The 16,967-nt window shown below is 35.8% G+C and overlaps 1 protein-coding gene across 1 annotated transcript in view; it reads left to right on the forward strand.

The window, feature by feature from the left end:
- The window catches only part of LOC139967724 (adipose-secreted signaling protein-like), a 48,867-nt gene that overhangs the window by 11,362 nt on the left and 20,538 nt on the right, over positions 1-16,967 (forward strand). The gene's annotated exons all lie outside the window — the stretch shown is intronic.

Here is a 16,967-nt window from a genome sequence, read left to right on the forward strand (position 1 = left end):
CAAGTACTTAGTACATAAAATTTCTTTTGGAAGATATTTTCCCTAGGTATTAAGTCAAGCTGATGTTTGAAGCAATTCAGCCTGGGGGTGTCTAAAGAATTTGTGTTCATTCGGCTAAGTTGCACAAACTTGTGGAACCTTGAACTAGTCGATCCCACTGTGCGTCTGTATGCAAATTTATCGGGGGTGTTTGCGTGCTTTTGAGTGATCATGTCAAATTGATTCAGAGCTTGTATGTTTTAGTACAGATTATGCACAGGAGGACCAATATGATAGCACCCTCTGTAGGAACCAGAAAGCCTCCATTATTAACGTTTTTGATACAATTGCACTCTCTCAGCCAACTACCTTCTGCGGCTTCAAAGCAGTTCAATTGTTGTTTTCCAGACATATTCTTTCCTTCCTTGTTTTGACAGCGAGACTCTTCAATAAACACAGTTGATCCACAATGTCTCCAGTTCATTGCTTATATTCAAGTCTAAATTTAGAATGTTTTTGTAAAATCTATTCTATTTTTAGTTAATTTCACGTAACTTTTCGTATACTGTACCATATATACTTATTTTTACAGTGCTGTGCATTTTTAGTGCACCATTGTGTAGTTTAAGTTTATACATTATTTGTGAGGTTGGTTGGGCGGTTCTCTCTGTGTTTATTGCATTCGATTAAATTTGGCCATGCAGGTAATGTCTTCAAGTGTGCACTGGACATAGGTCTCAGCTGACCAGTGTTCTATGGTGCAATTATGGCAGATGACCTGCCATAGCGGCAGCTGACTTGCCATGATGGCAACTGACTTATCATCATGGCAGATGACTTATCATAATGGCAGCTGACTTGCCATCACGGCAGCCAACTTGCCATCACGGCAGCTGACTTGCCATGATGGCAGCTGACCTGCCATCACAACAGCTGACCTGCCATCACAACAACTGACCTGCCATCATGGGGCAACCGACTTATCATCATGGCAGCCGACTTGCCGTTATGGCAGCTGACTTTATATCTTTATTTTCCTTTTGATAAATTTCTGGGCAGACCCATGGAGTTACTTTACTAAAACCCGATTTAGAATTGCCGGATCCAAAGGGAACATAACTGTTTCTGAAACTTGGCACATTCTACAGAACAATTTAAAGCAGTGGATGTATTTATTTTCAGTCAGGTGAAATGGTGGTGAAAATGTCCAAAATATTCATTACAGAAGTTGCAAAGATGTTTTGAGCTGTTCTAATGTTCGTGACAGAAAAACCATTCAGCAGTTGTTTCTATGATTAATCTTGTCTTCTTGTGCTGTAGTTTTCCTTGAAGTGTGACACATTGTAGAATATTTGTTACTCTATAAATCTATAAGTCCTAGCTACCAGGTTCATGGCATTCTCAAAATGCAAATCATTCGTTTGAGCAAAGCCATATCCTCTGTGGATTAACAATTTATACCTCTCAGTGTAAACCGAAGACATCAATTTAACACTTTAAGGGTAAACCTGTCATGATGAGGATGATATTTATGATGCAGCATTCCCCTGCTTCTCAGATCTTTTAATACCTTTTCTTTTTTCCGCAAACTTAAAAAATAATCCATATGTCTCAACGATGGAACATGCTACATACTGTAGAGACAGTTTTGATCGAGTGGCTCCGAAATTGATAACGTAGCAAATTTATAAAATATCAGTCTCTGTCAACAGAACATCTCTGTAAGGGTCATTTAGTGAGACCTCAACCATGGATGCTAGAAAGACAAATATAACAATAATAAATATCTTTTGATTGTTACTAGAGGATTGTGAACAATCTGAGGAGGCCATCCCCCCACCCTCCCGACCCCCTAAAAGTCTTATGGACAGCCAGTAGAGCATGTCACTCCAGAAACCAAAAATATATTACTCGCCATCGCAAATCGTCATGCATCTCGTCGCTACCAAACCATTCCATTGTTGGTATGAAACAATTGTAAATCATGTCTAAATTATCAATTTTTACTAAATTTGAACATGATTACAATGAGTTCTTGACTGAGTTGATTATAGGAGCTGTAACGTTACTATGAGATTTTAGTATCGTAAAGCATCGAAAAGAAATTGACCAAAAGTCAACTCAATGTCCTGCATTTAAAGGCTCAGTATTTAAACAAAATTAATCTATTTCATTACAAGCAGTAAATCAACTTTAATCAGGAGTCTATAATCCAGTTCGCAGCGCTCTGAAAATTATGTTCAATGGTGACTTTATGCACAAAATTAATTTTGATAAGCTGTAGCCTATTAATTAATAACCCAAGTCTGCTACCATCAGTTCATACTTCACTTTCAATTTGAATTGAGAAATGTCGCTTCAAACATTTGAAACTCATCTAATAACAGTGGAACTGGACTTTACTTTCTCTGTATTAAACACATGTTCTAAGGTCAGTTGTAACTCATTTGTAACACAAAACACAATGGGAGAGGGAGGGGGTGGGTACAGGGTGGGTACAGGGTGTGGGGGAGACAAGACTTTTATGGTCTTGTATGTTATGTTTGCAATTCATTACAAACTTGTCAAGGAAAATTGGGGTTGAATGTCATTCAGGAGATTTCTGACATTGTTAATAAAGAGAAGTTAAAGAACGTGTTTTGGTAGAGGCTAGAGCTATTAGTATTTATCAAAGAATGTAATTAACGTTAACATTTACTGTAGGCCTGTGTGGAGGAGTATCAATTAAAGAAGCTCTCCAGATTTTTTGTACATGTTTCAAAAGGTGAACATCTTAAAATCGGAGGGATAACTATCGAAACATCACTTTAAATGTTTCACTCAAATTTTTCTTCTCTCTTGTACTACAGTATGACATGTACATCAAGACTTAACATTCTGCCTTAAAAACTAGATCCTTTAAACACGGAGAGCAAATTAGACGATGCAGTAACTTTGCCATTTAACAGTGGCTTTTAAGGTCTATGTTCCATGCTCGGTCTATCAAACTAGATTATCATTCAGTAAGCTGAGGCCCCCAGGTTGAGGAAGGGATTTCCAACATCATGTAATCATGTGGATTTTATTCTGCCCAAACCAAACGTTTTACCTTTTTCAGGTGTAGATCAGTTTACAACATGTACGTCTGTTCGTGATGTCAAAGAAACTTCAGCCTAGAGGAACATAATTATGTATTCTCCTTTTTTTTTTGTATGAGTGACAATACAGTGCCTGTCAGTGTTAAAATTATACAATACTGATGTTGTGTTGACTGCTGTTTTCAGATGGAAATTAATGCTCTGTTTAAACTGTCTCAGGTAAATCGATGGTGAGAATACATTTAACTCCCCATTTGAAAGTTTATAGACCAGACCGTATTTATGGGAATGAGTGATAAACAGGGGAATGACCTTCCCATACCGCGGTCCTTTAGTAGAGGTACAGTAATTATTGTGCCATTTCTGTAATGGCAGCATGGCAAAGACCTATATTCATGCAAGGTCTGAAAATGTTTACAAGATGTGTTTGTTACCACTTTAGGCATCAACCCTGATTTTCAAGTGAGTTTGTAGTAACATCTGCAGGTTTTGAGACAATCTTCACTTTGTTGAAGCAGTTTGTTTTGGACTTGTTCCAAAATTTCACCAAAGATTAGATTAGGTTGTTTTTCTCAAACTTACTCTGTCGGTTGTCTACATATTATGCTGATGTAAGCTATAGTTCCTCTGCCAGATTTGATGCAATTTACGTAATATACATCAAACTCCTTCTGAGAGTTATTAAAGTAACATCGCAATTAATTTACCTGCAGTAGGGTACAGACTTGAAGCCAACCAAGTTATGCCAACATGTCTTGTTACTGTAACTCTGTTTCATCTTTGTGTGTGTGGAGTATGTATATCGGTACACATGTACACCAATGAGATTGGTCAAGAAAACATGAATATTCATTAGCTGCATGTCAATGATCAGCCAAGTTGCAACAATTTTTCACTGCTAATACTGTACCACACAATACTGTCCTATCACATCCTTGCTTCAGAGCACACTTACTGACAGTAGGAACAGTTCCTATCCTATTTTCTGATGGAAATTAACATGAAATTGATCTGCTCATATTGTCAGTTCGAGTGTTTTGAAGCATGGCGTGAAAGAACAGTATATTTTGTCTTTAGTGGGTGTCAATGATTGGTTTCATCGTCAGAGTGCCAGGATCACAATTAAGAAATTACTGCTGTCTGTGAAGTCGTATAATTTAGGCTGAAATTTAGAGTACATTGTCTTGTTCTAGAGATTTACTTTGCCTCTCTCTTACAGTGTCTTAATTGAGGCTATATGCACTTGACCATCTGTGTATTAAAGTTTCAGCTCTTCGCCCCCTATGTCGCACATCCGGGACTCTGCTCACTTTCTCCTACAAATTTCTCCACCATTCAGAAAATTAACCTCTCCCAGGATCAGCCAAATGTACTCTTAGCTGCAGATTAATCAGAACTATTATTAACTATTTGAATATTACTAACTCTTTGTCAGCCAAACGACAAGAGCTATGGTTCTCACCATTTGACTGAACAGACAGAATTATTGTTAAAATTGTCAACTTTACAGTAGTTTTTTGAAAAACTTACTTCAATCCGTTTTTAATCAAGTTCTGAATGACAGTGGTCTCAACAATAACCGATACTTAAGCCAACTCAAGAAAATTCTTCAATTTACTTATGCAATTGTGCGACTGTTTTTAACCTTACCAGATGGTATACATTACAGTTGAAAATTATCCCGAATGTCGGAAAAGAAGTCTATTTCTTGCAGACCAAACTTTGTCACTCATTAAAGTTGTTTACTATAAAATGAAGGAAGCATACATATGACATAAAATGGGGTCATAAATTTATGAACTCTGACATGGCAATTGTGTTTAATATTCTTCTATATTTGGGATGTAGGAATAATAATTCCCCCTCATGTTGTAGAAATATCAAACAGTATTTATGCAGTATATCATTTTATACCCCTGAGGGGAAGAGGATGTTTTGTTATATATTTTGAAGACTCTGAGACTGTGACAAAGACAAGGTAAGAAGCAGAAAGGAGGAGCTGTCCGAAAATTACAGGCATGTGTGACAGTCCATCAAAATTACATTAAATAACTGTCAAAAGATGGGGGCTTCTAAATTCTCTTCAAGTTAAAAGAAAAATTGTCAAGGAAAAATTTGCTTTTTTAAGTTTCATTTTATTTTTGATCACTGCTGCTTCATGCATATGAAGTTTAGAATGAAAGAAGACACACTCAGGCTGAGAAACCTTTGATATTTCACGATTCTGTCTTCTAGAAAATTGATGGACATCAAAGTATGAAAAGTTGGAACCTTTGATGGTGACATTTAAAATTCAGCATTGGAAGCATTGGAATGTGTAGAAAAGCTTTGTTCCATGTCTAGCAACCTTTATCAGATATTTTGCATTCAATTGGATTTGGTCACTGTGTATTTTGGGTGGGGGGGGGAGGGTGGATAAGGCAGGGAGGGTGAAGGTGATGAGCAATTTGATTTTGAATTTTTAAGTACAATAATAATGAAACACCTGTTCATTTTTTACTTCTGTGAACCAATTCACTTTGACAACCAAAAACTCCTTTCGCATCCAGCCTTTTGATAAATATCCTCTCTTCTTTGGATAAATTAATGTTCCACAGGACCTTGGTATTTTATTCATTTCTACATGCATACCGTAAGTTTACAGTCCCCTCCCCCCTATCCCTTTCCCCTAATTGCCGCAAAGAAGAAAAGGAAACAAACAAACTAATTGCTTGTCTCAATTTACATGTCATTTTCAAAGAAATATATGATTCCAGAATAATGTGTCTTGAGCTTCTTCCATCTGTTTCTCCATTTTTGATCCTATCAAAAGAGGAATTGTATTTTTCTACAGTACTACAGGACTACAGGACTACAGTACAAGGTACTCTAGCTATGCTTGCTTTCATCATCTTCTGTAGTTTTTGTTTGTGAAAATTCCCAAAATTTAGTGGGTTTGGATATAAACGAGTGACAAGCTTACCAGTCTCCTCACAAAGGTTATACCAATTCGTTCTAGGCACCTTAAAATTAAAAGAATTAAAAAAAAAAAAATTAAAAGTGTGCTGAGTTTGTGAGGAGACAGGTAAGTGAGGAGCAAAGTAATTCTGATGATTTGTAATTTGATTCCTTCTTGTATCCTTGCTTAAAAATTTTCTTGAAAAAAGACGCAATTGTAAATTTTGTCCTTGTGGAAAATTTCAGAGGCCGACCATATAAGCTTGCATCTAATATAGTTAATACAAGTATTATAGGAGGAAATGGAAGCTGCATCTATTTTTGAGTTTTTGGCCCCCCTTTTTGTTTTGTTTTTGTTGTGTCCAAACTTTAGTGCTGTTTATGGACTGGAAAGGTCATTATCAAATCCGGAGTCCTTCCCGAGGGACTTCCACCCTGAAGGACAGATCGATACGTAAAAAATGTTAAATGTGATCTAAGGGATAATATCTCATGAAGTTGTGACATTTCATATTTACTTCCAAGTTGTGAAAGTAGAATTGTTTTTGTCATTTGATCTGTAATGTTGGCAACTCTTTCAGCCATATACAGATTCACTATGGCTATATATTCATTATAAATACTACTCCAGGCCAAAAATAAGAACAACTTAGTGCAAATCATTTTTATTAGTCTACAGTAGTTTGGTTTTTAAGATTATTCACTATCTAAAAGATGCAAAATCTCAGGAATGCTCTTGTATGGCTAACTTGATGTAGACATTAGCTAAGGATACATGAACTCAGGGAGGGTGGACAGGAAGGGTCCTGCAAGTTCAGCACAATGTATGGTGTGGAGTGGAACCAAGGGGGGGGGGGAATAGATGGAATGTCCAAAGTAAGTTTGATGATTTATCCTTTTCATATAATAGTGCAGTCTTGAACAAATTCAATGGAGGGCACTGTCATAATTGTCCAATCTAGTTTCTCAAAACTTGACATGCTGTTTCTATGAGTTTTAGTACCGTAGACATGGAATCACCTTCAGTAGCATAGAGCGGTATTATGAGTTGAGCTCCATACGTTTGTTTGTAAATGTTGAAGAAGAGATTGTTTAAAAATATTTTTCATTTTTTCGAAATTAGTAAATGTCAAACAAAGGGCTTTAAGTACCATCCATAACTGGGGTTCCTCAAACATGCTTTTTCTTTTGGCGAAACTGCACGAAATGAAACTTTGAGAGAATTATCCAGTGCGTCTGGATAGAAAATTCCCTGGAATGTCTGCATGCTTGTCATAGCCATGTACTCCCATACAACTCTGTTATTTTGATTCAGATATTTGTAAATACTACAAGTCACACACATTAGGACCTATAAGACAGCGCCCTCGGCTAGAACCCTGGAGCATCTTATTGTATGTATGTATGTATGTTTGTATGTAGTTTTAGATCCTCCTGCAAGCTTATCAAAGCCACAAGCTGACCGAAGTCAGTCTCTTAGATTCATATTATAACGTCCATGAATATGAATTGTCAATTGTCAACAACTCTGTAACTGGACGACATACTGTACATTAATCTCGGAGTGACTCGAACTTGGGACCTTATGATTGAAAGGCACCGGTGTTAACCACTGAGCTAACACTCCCTAATATTAACATTGATCTCTACTAGATATCCACATATATATTACAACTTTGCTGTAATTTTGATCACAAAGTTGAAACAAACATTATATTTATCTCACCGTATAAAAATCTTATCTAATCCTACAGTACCTCTGAAGGTGTTAGCTAGTATTTGTGATTTTAGCTAGCAATTAAGCTGAGACCCGAAATCACATTGTACTTCCCCGGGCTGTAAAATCGCTCAAGTGCATGCCGTTAATTAAACTCTGCATTTGCAGTCCTATTGATGTCCCTTGCTATCACGGAGTTATAGCAAGGAGTTCCATAACAACTCCCTGGTTACAGCCACCTGAATTTGGTTTTTGAACTATCTGATGGTAACTATGGCGACTTAAGAATAGAATTGTCCATTTTGGACATGTTTGTACCTTACTGTACAGCTGTCCATCCATCAGAGTAATATGTCTATCAGTCGTAAGAAGACAATTCTATCAAGACAGAAGACCTCTGTTCATCGAAACAGAGGCCGAAATAACCCGAAAAAGAATCAAATCGATGGTAATCTAATAATCTTGAATAGCCTGTGTCTCAAGGATCAATACAAAACTTCTCTGAACGTAATGAAACAGAGTAGTAAACAAGTTTAAGCGCTAGCCATTAAAAGTTATTTCCTGGTTTGCTGAAGTTGATTGCCTAGCAAAAACTGTCTGAAATGTTTATGAATCTTTATTAGTCCAAAATATGAATGTTTTTTTAAGGTCTGTGATATTTTGTCAATGCATAGGTCTGGCAACAACAGACTGGACGATGTCGTCAGGCCGCTTTGAACGGCCGAATATGTCTCTGTTTCTCTATATTTGTCAATCATTTACCCATGCAGAAGGGGAAGGAATATTTCTATTCAAAACGATACATTTTAATAATACATAATAATACATAATAATAATACAATTATATAGCACTAAAAACAACTCTTGAAGAGCAACGATCTAAAGCACTAAACAAACAAAAAATCAGTTACAAAGTTTTGTAGAAATTCTGTGTACAGCGAGCTTAGACAGCTAAACAAACATTCCAAAATGTATCAAGGTTTCAAGGATAAATCAACAAGAAAATTAAAAGAGAATAAGTATAATGCTTTTGTGGAGCATTTTCCCAAAAGACACCACTGATGCCCTACTGTGATCGAACTTCCTGGAGTACTTCAAGGTTTATCCAGTCTAAAATATGTAACATTAAATGAACCATATATTTCAAGTTAGGCCGCAGGGAAAAGAGATGGGAGTTCAACTATCGGTGGAGGATATATTTTCTCTCCAATGTAAGTTTCACATTGTTCGTCACAAGAAAATCCTGTCAAACCACAGGAAGTATGAATTTAGTTATATAGTGTACTGCTGTAGTATTGAAGTTCAAAAGAATTGAGGCACATGCTGGGAAAAGTTGCAAAAGTCATTTGAGCTACAATATCACTCATGTTTTAAAGTTAGTGTAGTACAATGGTCCTTTGATGTCAGTGTAACAGAGAACAATCTGTGGCCTCTGAGGCCCTGTAAGCATGATATCTGAAGAGGCTTCAGGTATTAGAGTAATAAAATAAGCAGCTAAATATCTATCATTAATACTTAAAAACATCAATGTATCTTAAAAGATAGGAGGCTTCAGGTATTAGATTAATAAAATATGCAGCTAAATATCTATCATTAATACTTAAAAACATCAATATATATCTTAAGAAAGGAGGCTTCAGGTATTAGATTAATAAAATATGCAGCTAAATATCTATCATTAATACTTAAAAAACTCAATGTATGTCTTAAGAAGGGAGGCTTCAGGTATTAGATTGATAAAATATGCAGCTAAATGCATATCATGGATACATGGAAAACTCAATGCATTTTAAGGTATCTTTGGAATTGATTTGATACACTGTCAATATTGCTTGACAGTAAACTCTAGCTCCAGCTCAAGACCAGCATTTCAAACAATGAGGAAATCTTTCTTGAAATCAAATGTTTCTTGGAATGAAAACATTTCAAATGTTACTACTACTTATAATGAAGAGTGTGAGCATCAACGAGAGTGCTAAGGTTGTGGGGAGACAGGTAAGCGAGGAGCGAAGTAAGTATGACTTGTTAAGTTGGAGATGGGCTGACTGTGAGGGCAGGGATCCACATACCTTTTCACAGAGCAGTGAAAAAATGGTATTTCATCCCTATATTCATCTGCATGACAAAATTTATGTAATTTTGCCATACTTTGGAGAATAAACTTTATGCATTAAGGAAGCTTTTTTCCTAATGTTTGGTTTCATTAGTTTATCCTTAATCTGAACAAATTGGTACATTTTCATCATTCTTTACTTTTAATCTGAACAAGTTGGTATTGCATATACTCATTTATATGTTGCGAACATAAAACTGATAAACCAATTAGAATAACCATTAAAACTTATCATCATGTCTCTTTCATGATTACATCCCTGCCATTTTCAAATTAGATTGTCATATTATAAATGGCATTTTCTGAAAATTAATCTGTTCGAAAAGGAATTTAATAAAAAAATAAATATTTAACTTCATTACCAATCAACCAATCACCTAATCAATCAATCTGTTCTGGTGTCTTGGTATGCATATTTTAACTTCATTAACTCCACTGTGGCTGATCCATCAACAATATCTTCAGCTGCAGTGATTTGTCATTGTGTTCCTTTGCGTTATTAACTCTTCTGCCAGTTGATGCATCTGTAACTCCCCCCCCCCCCCCCCCGCTACTGTTACTTCTGCAAGATTTACTTTGTTCCTCGCTTTCCTGTCTCCCCACAACCTTAGCACCTCATTCTACTTTGCCTAGAATGAAGTGGTAACCTTTTAACACTGTGCACCCTCTATGACCGGCTCCTCGGGTCAATGCCCTTCTCTCTCATTCTACCATGGAAAGTGACAACATCGTGCGGTTTGGGGAGACAGGTAAACTTTTCACTCGTAAATGTCCAAAGCAGTAAGTACTGGAATTTATAAATATCAACACTTGTCCGAGTGACTACCATATAACACTCTGTAGGCTTGAATCAGTCATTTCTTATTTGTTTGTACTTGTGAAGTACATCAATACATTTAATTTATACTTAGATTGCTGTCTGACAAATTACATTATTAAATCGTTACATACCTACAGTACTCTGATGTTTCGTATGTACTGTACATGTATACAAAGTTATCCTCCTTAATGTGATTTGTTAAATCATGATGGTGTGGATGTAGCAACCAGCATATTTTACAGTTCCTATTTGTGTTTCACCGATGCTTTTTCTGGTTTGTGTAACTTGAGATTCACTGCTTAATTCATGTACATAACATAATTTAACTTTAAAAACTCAGTATAAAGTTCACTTAAATGAAATATAAGAGTTAATTTAACCAATCTGGTTTGAAACATTAGTCTTGTTCATACCTTTGTCAATATTTTAATTACTGTCATTGGAATGGTAATATAGTACCGACTCAACCAGCAGAAATGTAAAAGTTTATATTAAAATGCCATACCTATCGTTTATAGCTGTATTCTGCATCAAGTTATTAATTATGCACCATGGCAGCCTAAGGAAATAAATTCCCTTATATGGAAACTGAAATTTTATTAAGTGAATGCCTGAATGCATGCATATTCCTGGCACTGTTAAAATGATTGCCATCAATCTGTATCTATAGGGCAACTCCCCCCCCCCCCCCCCCCACAAAATATGCATTTTATCTATCAGGTGTTGTTTAAGCGTTGAAAGGATGTATTTTTCATATCAAAATCTTGCAATCTGTTGTTGTTCATCAGTTGTATGTATTAAACAGCCTTCAAATAGGATACACTTTGTCATTTAAGGCCTTATTCATGGAGTCCTGAGGATATGGAAGGGTTTTGTTTATGATTCAACAACAAAATTACCTGTTTGATACTTCTCGACAACCTTATAAATGTCAAAACACATAGCTGCGTACAGTTTGTAGACTATTTTATGTTGACATTCAAAAAGTCATTCTGTATTAATCGATGTAGACTTTGCAACTTGAATGAAACCACTATTACTCTCCCTGAAATTGATCTTGGTCTCTCAACCCATGTCAAGTGGAAAATATATAGTGTATGACTGTTCAAGTGCCAGAAGTCGATGTGACTTTTTTAGTAAATAACGGCATTCAATTAGATCATGATTGACACTGTGTCCCTGCATGTAACTAGCTATCAATTTTGACATAATTTATGCGAGGGGAAACATCCATCATTAGCAATTGATTGTGGGTGACTTGCTTTACAAAGTGTAACCTCCAATTAACCCTTGAACATGTTATGAAGACGGCAAGGATACATGTTGTATAATTGCCTAGCTTTGTGAAAAATATATATATGCAGGGAGGTTAACTATGCATGTAGATATGATCGAAATGACCAAGTTAAAAGGAGAAGCAAACCTATGCAACCACATGCAAATCTTACCTTATTTAATCACAATTAAAATGTGATTAAAATAGTCATGTGAACTATATATCGCAAGACAACTATGTGAACTATATATCGCAAGACAACTATAAAGTAATATATTGTTGTAGCTCTTTTTGGGATATATATTTTAAATTCCAAAGTTAGTGTTTTATCTCATAATGCCATTACATGAAATCTATTACTTTAATTGCCTTTGTTTAATCTTGTCATATTTGTGAGGTTTTTGAAGAACAGTAAAACAGAACAGTACATTATAGTAACATGAATGGTAAAAACATAGTAACATGAACGGTAAAAACGTTATAGTTACATGAACCGTAAAAACATTATAGTAACATGCATCATGACTGCATGAACAGCATTTGCAATTTATACTAACACTAAAGAAACTAGATAAAGTAAATAGTTAATAGAGTAAAATCTTATTTGCACCAGTGGCCCAATGCATATTATTCTTTGACTCTTTCAGGTGAAAGTCTTCATTCAGGTTATTTTATCTTTCTCTTTCTTTCCAGTCTGTCTTCACGGTGTGGTTTAGTGTTCATCTTAAGGCTGATATCTCTCAAAGCAGGCAAATTATTAATCTTATCATTTGGGATGGATTTGTTCATCATAACCAGTCAATTACATGGATTAAGTGATGATGGCCTGTATCGGGTTTAGCTGCTCTTTTTATCCTTACAGATTAAATTTCCAAGTACTGGGGACTGCTTGATGATGTCATGTTTAGACTTAGTCAAGTCTTCAATCTGATGTATGAATAGTCACTTAATAGCATGCATATCTCTCAAATGGCCAAATTAATCTTATCTGCTTGGAAGGTCTTTGTTGATCATAAACAATTTTCATCAGATAGATAAAAATGATAATGGTGGAATTTGCTTCTCCATCTCCTGGATGAATTAATACAAATGGTTTGGTATATCTATTGCTCCGAACTCTTCCTGATAAAAATCCTGATCACCGTACAAGTGATCTGGTTGTCACGGAGATCAATGCTATAAGTAATTGCTCTGCCAACTGTCACAGAAATAATGTGTTGTGCTGTATGTACAGAACATGTACATACAGTCAACAGCATAAGTGTTAAGACCGCTGGAGTGTATAAAGTGCTTGTTTTCAGTCACTTGCTCTCTGCAGTAAAAGAAGATATCATGGATGCAATTTCAGTTAAATGGGACCACTCTGGTAGAATGAAAGATCTCTCCCCACCCCACCCCGCTACTCCTCTCTCTCTCCCTCAGTGCATGCTTAAAGTGCAGTTACTTTGATTTAAACAATGCAGATAACTGTCACTCAATATGTCAATGGACATATGAAGATTGGGAATCAAACCATGAATGCTGCTTTAACAAACACATCAGTCACTTCTGTCACTCTCTGCTGGATAAAATATTAAGAAGTTCAATCTGCACTTTCCTCATTAAAAGGAGTCTTGATTCAAGATACGTGATAACTTTCCTAAATTCCTTGCCTGGTAAATTATGTTGTATGGCTGTATACTCTTTTGAATGATTTCTAGCCGATTCGTCTTTAATGCTGTCATGTTAGCAATGAGTGAGCTTGATACAGTATATCTGAGCCTCTTGAATAAATAGCTTCCATCAACCATCAAATTCCTTTTGAGGCCTTTAAATAATAATCTATTCTTCTTTCACAAAGACATAGCAAACATTACTCTTGGCTACAGTATGTAGTTATAGCTCTCTTTCTTGGCAATCTATGGCAAGTGTTTCCTTTTTTCCAGTTAAGTATTTTGTGCCCATGAAAATCTTTGGTATTGTTGGAAGAAGACCTGTGTGTGCAAAGGTCATTGTTCAATCTGTTCCTCTCCCATCCGAGACGCTTTTCACGACCGATATAGAATCAGTCGTGGAAATTACTCTTTATCGGGCCAGCTGAGCTTCTTTTATGAGACGATGTAATGAGCGTGGCGACTAATTAAAACCGCCCACAGCTGGGTAGCACTATAATGTAGTATTACTTAGGACAAACCATTGGGAGATTCTTTTAAATTAGGTCATTGACAGAGAGGATGAATAATTTACCATTTAATTTTCCACTCTAGTCTTTGATTTCAAGAGCTCTTCGCAAGTTTGTTTTAGGCGGTAAATTGAACCGAATTAAAACAGGTTAAATTATACTGTAATGCAGTATGCATGGTGACACTATAGCTACAGTGTGTATGTAAGGAACGTAATCATGGAGAGTTGTCATAAAAGGATTGTCCAGTCGTAAAAGGATCGTCCAGTCTCTTAAAAGGATCGTCTAGATGAAAAATTATGTTTTGACTCATGATCGAAAGAAAGAACAGATAAATATATATACAGTTCTGTGCAAGTGAGCATACTGGTGAAATTTAAATGTGAGTCCTATGATGAGGATGTTGTTGGGGGTTGAAATTGTCATATTTACTTTTCTCCTCGCATATCTGTCTCCTCTCACAACTTTAGCACCAGGTTTTACTGTATCTAGAATGTCCTGGTAACCTTTTAAAACTGCGCTCTCTATGACCGGCTCCTCCAGTCATTGCCCTTCCTTCTCGTTCTACCATTCAAAGTGTCCAAACAAGTTGTTTTTCGAGCGGATTTTCTTCCTTTATGTCATATGTCATATTTTTGTATTTGCCCATAAGTCAGCTTGAAGCAAACCTAGGTTGTTATAGCTGCACAGTGACAGCAAAACATTTTTATTATTTCATGTAATTTTGACCGAAGCTGCACTTTTTGATAATATTGCTCAGATGAAATGCAGCAAAGATATTATCATATACCAGAGAAATATTCCATACCAATGTTATAGAACTTTACTAGCATATCATTTCCTATAATTTCGACTGAATCACGAAAGCTGCACTTTTTGTTAATATTGCTCAGATGAAATGCATGAAAGATATTATCGTATACACTTACCTTGAGGAGCAGATTAGCCATTAGATTCGAATCTCTATAAAGTGCTAGTCGGTTGGTTGATCGTTTGCAAAATTAATGAATGTAGGAAAGTTGGATATTCATCGCCATAAAACTTAAATTTTATTTTAACTTCTTGTAGCATTATATTATGATCACAAATCAATTTTAATCTCAGAATCACTCATATATATTTTCTAGCCTTAAGTGATAATTAATTCACATGAAGAAGATATGAATAATAGTAGTTTCCACAGATTCAGCTGTCTCTATTGAGCTTCCTGTGTTAGGCAAGACTATGTATATTTGCATGCTGTTGAATTGCGCTCAGGTGCATATCATTAAGAGCTGCCATGATACTGCCATTGATGGGCAAGATTTACTGCTAGCTCTCACTTCATGTCACATATTGTCATTCAAACTTTTTTTTGGCATTTAAGTTGCAATATCATAGCTAATGCACTGAAGAATGCATTATTTTAATCATTTAATAGCGGTTAAACTAGACATGATATTTCTAAAACATTGGTCATCTTCTCTTCGTTTTATTACATTTTCAGCATTGTTGTCGAATTAATTGTATTTTCCACACTGTATTCTCTTGTTAATTGAAGAAATAAACACTTACATTAGGTTTATGTTCACAGAGATCAGTAGCGTCTTGCATCACATGGCAAATGGTTTACAGGCCATTTGTCCTGTTAAAGAACCCTCAAATTTCAGTTAAATAGTCCCAATTAGTGCAGGGGTCTGATAACAAGCACAGGGTATTATGTAACCCCCGAGGGGGGGGGGTGGGGTTCTGATCCTTACTGTAAGTGCCGCCTTTAATGCCTAATGATGTAGAGGGCAGCACACAAACAAAATCATATTCCTTTCAATTGACTCTGCAATGCTACAAGCAAGGTCCAGCTAATGGCTGCAAGAAGCATCGTTGTCGTAATAAATTCAATGAAAGATGACATGCCTGTCCAACCCCTTCAAAATGAACATATTTTTTTCCCCTGTCTAATGTCTACATTTTACTTAACGGCTTAATTAAGTTAACTAGACAGCTACCCAAGGGAGAAGAATTGGTAAAAATTAATGGAGGACTTTGTCTGCCTTTGATAAAGCGACGGATGGAAAGACAGTTTTTTTTTTTTTCTAAATACAATGCCTCTCAAAAGGTGTCCAAAAATTGAAGAGAATTCTATAGCAGATAACATTGTTATTTACTCATTGGAAGGGTTACTTAAAGGTGAGATCAATATTTCACAAGAAAACGAAAAAAACACAAACATACGAAAATGACAAATGGCTACAGGCTAGACCTGTAGGGTTATTAAGAAGGGTTTTCTGGTGAGAAGATTGTCAGTAATGGATGCAAATTGTTTGTCACTTGAAAACATGGCCTTAGATACTGAGGACTTGATTACATCAAAACAACAGGGCTAGGAGGAGAAGGAGGTGACCAGTTGCAAATAGATCTGGAAAGAAAATGATGTAAAAACATCAGTTTTTACTGGAATATATCTAAAACATAAAAAGAATGGTTTGAAATTTCAGGTGCCTACTTTATATTTCTTCTTAATACAAAATATATGAATACTACTACCTGAATTGGTTTGTGGATTTTCCAATAAAATTTTAACAAATTGTCAGTTGTTGGATTGGTATTTGCATTTTTTCTACATGGTCAGTACCTAGGGCAAAATATGTAGATATCTAGGAATCATCAAATGATGAACATAGCCAACCTTTTTTTATGATGTCTATATATAAATTATATGCTATAAATACCAAAGTTGTATTTTGTCTTACAAGGGACTTTCCAACTGACCAAGAGGTCAGATCAGTCTGACTATTAAAAGTTGTACTATGACATTAAAGGCATTGAAGACTCGCCCCAAACAGCGTGCCACCATCTATAAAAAGTTAACTTTCCGTTGCTTGCAAGTGAAATTTTTCTCTTGTCACTA

The sequence above is a fragment of the Apostichopus japonicus genome, chromosome 5, assembly GCF_037975245.1.
Source record: "Apostichopus japonicus isolate 1M-3 chromosome 5, ASM3797524v1, whole genome shotgun sequence".
Lineage (NCBI taxonomy): Eukaryota > Metazoa > Echinodermata > Holothuroidea > Aspidochirotida > Stichopodidae > Apostichopus > Apostichopus japonicus.